The sequence below is a fragment of the Dipodomys ordii genome, unplaced genomic scaffold (genome assembly GCF_000151885.1).
Source record: "Dipodomys ordii isolate 6190 unplaced genomic scaffold, Dord_2.0 Scaffold21, whole genome shotgun sequence".
Taxonomy (NCBI): domain Eukaryota; kingdom Metazoa; phylum Chordata; class Mammalia; order Rodentia; family Heteromyidae; genus Dipodomys; species Dipodomys ordii.
The window spans coordinates 1,902,617-1,907,348 of record NW_012267237.1 but is presented as its reverse complement, the minus strand read 5'-3'; the positions used below and the strand labels follow the sequence as shown (position 1 = coordinate 1,907,348).

The 4,732-nt window shown below is 47.9% G+C and overlaps 1 long non-coding RNA gene across 1 annotated transcript; it reads left to right on the top strand.

The window, feature by feature from the left end:
- On the top strand, positions 1-2,366 carry LOC105983824. The gene is made up of 3 exons (XR_001174964.1): positions 1-76; positions 634-709; positions 1,449-2,366. It is a non-coding gene; the product is annotated as an uncharacterized LOC105983824 (long non-coding RNA).
- Positions 2,367-4,732: the final 2,366 nt, after the last annotated feature.

Genomic DNA, 4,732 nt, shown 5'->3' with positions numbered 1-4,732 from the left:
GACGCGGGCAAGGCCGGGGCGCACGCGCTGGAGCCGCACTACCGGCCCCCGGGCGGCGGCTACGAGCCCAAGAAAGGTAGGCAGTGCGGGCCTCGCGGGGTACTCACCACGTAGCCAGAGCCCCCTGAAAGCCTGGGCGGGGGGTGGGGGGTACCGAGAAGCCGGGCAGCCGGGGGTGAGCAGACCGCAGTCGGGGAGGGCAGACCGCCGGCCGCGAGGCGGCCCGTCCCTAGGCCTACCCTGTTATTATTTACTCGTTAGTTAATTTAGTGTTAAGAACGTCATCGTGACTCTGTGGTGTTGGCACATCGCCACCAAAGACAAACCAGAGCCTGTGTCCCTCCCTCCGGGTGGCGGTGCGTGAGCCCAGGCCGCCGGGTCCCTCCTGTGCCCAGGCACCCTTCAGCGTAGCAAATGAAAGCTTCCCCCCTCCCCCCGTTCTTTATTGGCCTCCAAGGCTCCTAATGCGGGGGACAGACAGGTGACTGGAAGCCCAAAGTGAGAGAGCCTGGGATCATAACCCAGAGTGCCTCTCTTGTCGGTGGCAGCGGTGACCCTTGTGTGTCCTGCGCCTGGGAGCTGGGTGGCCATGGGTCGCGGGCCCGATCTCACTCACTGCCCCTTCCCCGACAGAGACCAGCGAGGGCTGTGCGGTGGTTGGCGCAGGCGTCCAGCCCTACCTATAGAATGACCCAGCTCAGCCGTGCAAGTAAGTGGGCATCTGTGCTCCGCGGTGCGCCGCCCTGGTGTGCCGCGCAGCTGGTTGGCTTGTGCCTCAGGCCTCTGGGGAAGATCTGTTATGTGCTATAGACTGTATGTGTGTGTGTGATACATTTGTGACATATACATGTATGTGTATATATGTCACCAGCGCTCTTTGGGAAAATAGATGATTAAAATGTGGCATTCATTTGTTACTTGGAATGGTTTTTTCGCTGCTAAACACACACGAGAAACTTGGCTTGATGAGTGAGCTATAGAAAACTTGGATGTGGAAATCCTTTTTGTGTATTGCTTTCAGAGTCTTCCTGGGCCTGTCCTCTCCCCTCCCAGTACCCCCCCTGTCCAGATGGGCTTGCAGAAGCCTGGACAGCAGTACCTTAACTCATTCCTGTGTGGTCAGAGCTCATAGCATTCACAAGCTTTATAGATCATGATAATGACAATTTGCCTTGTGAAGGTTAAAATGTGTTTGTGACTTTAAGCATCGCTATTCCACAATAGTGTGAAATACGTGAAATTTATGTAATCACCTAATTTCAATTAAAAAATGTTTAAAAAATAACTTGTTCCACTATTAACCCCAGATCAGAGATGGTAAAGAGGTAGAACCATTTGAGATCCATTCGGGTTTTCTTTTGGTTTTGGCTTTTTTTTTTTTTAATCTGGTGGGCGTTGGTGTAGAAATGAAGGATTTACAATGATTTGGTCTTTTCCTTGGTCCACAGGTAGGTGTCACAATTGCTTTGGAAAATCAAAGTCAGGAGGCCATTCTGTCTTCCTAAGCTCATAAATGCAAAGATATATATATATAAATATATTATATCGATCTATCTATATCTATATATATATAAGGCAGATCTCTAAATCCGGACCACATCTGTGCCACTGTAAAAGAGAAGGACCGGTTCGGCACTGTCAACCCTCAGACTCTGACGGACTGGACACAGTGCTGGTGACAGCCCTGAACCTGTTGGCGTAGTGTAGCTTCCCTGATGTTTGTGTGACTTTTGGAAACAATCTGTTTTCTCTCAGGATATCTTGATCACTTCACAGCCACGGTCTATAGTCTATAGGTGTGATAGGATTTACTGTAAAAAAATTATTTGTAAAAGATGTACACAGTAGAAATAAAACGTGATTGAAGAACTTGAGTACTTCAGGCGTGGAAACAAATTTGATATTTATTTTTATAATGATATAGAGCTTCTAGTAATTTATGCAAGTTCTATTGCAATGCGATCTAAACTTTTTGTAAATAAATTCTGCCTGGTTTTTATTTGACCATTGCTGGTTATACAATCTTTGTTGGTTGTTTAACATGAATTCTTTACTAATTTATATCTTAAATTGTAAATAAAAACAGACTAGATTACAATCCTCAGGTGTTCCGGGCTCTTTATTCCTGAATGATGTGGGTCCGGAGCCCTGGGGACGGTAGCCTCCAGGTAATGAGTTCACCTGTTTAATGAAAAGCTGACCCTGTGAAGTCCTCTCTCCTTTATGCTCTCAGAGAAAAGCAGATGGGGGAGAAATACACAGTGGGAAGACTGAATTGGTTCTAGATTATTTATATATAAATGTATTACAAGAACATAAAGAATTATGTGCTCTGAATATGCAAATTCCATGCTAGTGTAAATTTCTAAAACGTGGAAAAAATAAAATGATATGACACCCCTATGTATTTTATATTTATTTTGTGATGCTGGCTCATTGACTGTCCTCAGCAAACTAGATGGAAAAGCACAATAGTATTGATAACAGGGAGTTAAACTCCTCACAAGAAGTTACTGATGGAAATAATTGTCTTCAGAGGCCCAAATTATCTAAATTGGTGTAGATCAGTCTCTTTTACACAGCCCCTGTAAATACATGGGGTGGGGGAGAGTCTTCTCCGTGGCAATTACCTTTGCTTAGCCCGCGGGGAAAGAAAAGTTTAAGCAGCCCTGGCTGATTGTCTCTTTATTATCTCCTCCCTTCCTAATTATAGGACAAGTCTAAAATCTGCAGCCAAGTAACCCAGCCCCTGTCACTTCTGCCTTCCGAGGAATTATGTGGGCATCCATATAATATAATTTCAGGAAAGAAATGAACAATCATTTATTTCCTCTCCAAAGATAAATTGAGTGAATATAACTTAGGGTTATAAAACAAGAATAATGGCTTCTTAGATTGCCCTTTAATCAATCATACACTTATTTTTCAAGAGGTTCACCTCTTTTACTCCGTGATTAATAACTCGGTGCCAGGAAAGCATTACTGAGTCCCGGCAGGGGGCTGGTCTCCAGCGCGAGCTGCCTTGGAATGGTCAGTTGGGGTTCATTATGGGCTGCGATTGAACGATTTATAAAATCTTGTCTAAACATCTGCCACTCGGATAGGCTGATGTGTCTGAGGATGGGAAATTGCTGGACCAGTTGATATTGACAAACAGATCTCTCTGGTGCCTTTTTGTGTCATAGAAATATGTGGCTTCTTGCTGGGGTCTCCTTAGAAAGGGTATTTGAACGTAATCTTAGCTACTTGAAGCAAAGCCAGGGGACTCTTAAATGGACAGGCTGCCCCTGTGGAGGGTCGACTGTGGGGGTGTCTGTGGAAAGAAGAGGCAGACTGCTGTTGGGGATTTTCTTGGTAGTACTTGTGATTTTGTTTTAAATATGTGCACATTGAAGATTAAATGGAAAGTAAGTTGCTGGGGTGGAATGGCAGTGGAACTGTTGGGAGCCGAGCTGTCTGTAGACAATAGTGAAGATTTTCCATGGAGTTGGGGGCCTCCCCACCACAAGTGGGGGGGGGGTGGAGGGGCACAGTGAGCTTGGATGTTCTTTTGGTTTCTGGTGAACAAACTTCGTAGGATTTTCACAATGATGATTTTTTTCCTTTCCCAGAAGTAGTTTTTACATTATAATATGAAGGTATTCACGAAGTTTGCTCTATTATTAATCATAATCCCCCCCATGCTAGCAGGAGATAAAGTGCACTGGGCAGCAACATCTCAGTAACGCACTAGCTGCAGTATTTGAGAACTTGAATGAAAAGTAAGGAAGTTAGCGCTCAGGGACAGATCTGCCCTAATGAAGATACAGCCTTGAAGGCAAAAGTCTGGCTCCTGGGCAGAAAATCCAGGCTCCGATGGGTCTCTGAGTGATCATGTCCGGAAACGGAAGCCAGGTTGATGGTGGGGCTGGGCAGGGGGTGGTCAGTGGTATGACCCCCTCCTGGGCCCTGTCCCTGTTGGCGGCAGCCTGCCCCCTTCCCGGGACCCCCTGCTCCACCCAAAGCAGCTCAAGGAGATTAGCCCAAGCTAATGAAGCTTCTTTGATGTTTATATGCCTAACAAATTATCAACGATTTCCTAACTTACCCACCCACCTCCTGACCTGAATTTCTTCCTTTCTGGAAACCTGGTTTTTAAATATTCACTACCAACAGAAAACCTGCAGGTGCTAAAAGGGATCGTTTACAACGTAATACAGTGTTTGAGCTTTTCTCTATGCAGGTCTTTGAGAAATAGGAGGGGAGGAAGAGGGAGAAAAAGGAGAGGGGGGGAAGGAGGGGAGAGGGAGGGAGGGGGAAACCTTTCTGTCGGCAGCTCAGGGACTTTTGCAGTTGCTGAGATTGGGAGGCAGACGAATTGGACCCTCGTGGGGTTCGGCCCTAGGGGCTCGGGTTCCCTGCGATCGCGCCCTGCTGCTGGGCCCAGAGTCTGTTGGCCCGTCGGTCTGTCCGGTGGGGACAGACCCCCGCCCTCCTGTTTATCGCGTTAACCTCAGGTGGGCCGCAGGCCGCGGGTGGGCGCGGGTCAGGGGCGCGTTCGCCTGGCCCCCCCGCGCCGTCCAATGTCAACATTTGTTCCGAATAACAGAGTTATTGTTTCTGCCAGGCTGCCCAGCAACTGCCGCGGAAACTTGAAAAGAACTTGGTCCACCTTTGTCTGGTGCGAGGCGGGAGAGGCGCGGAGCCCCCCGCGCGCGGGGGCTGCGGGGGCAGCGCCCGGCCGCACTGCGCC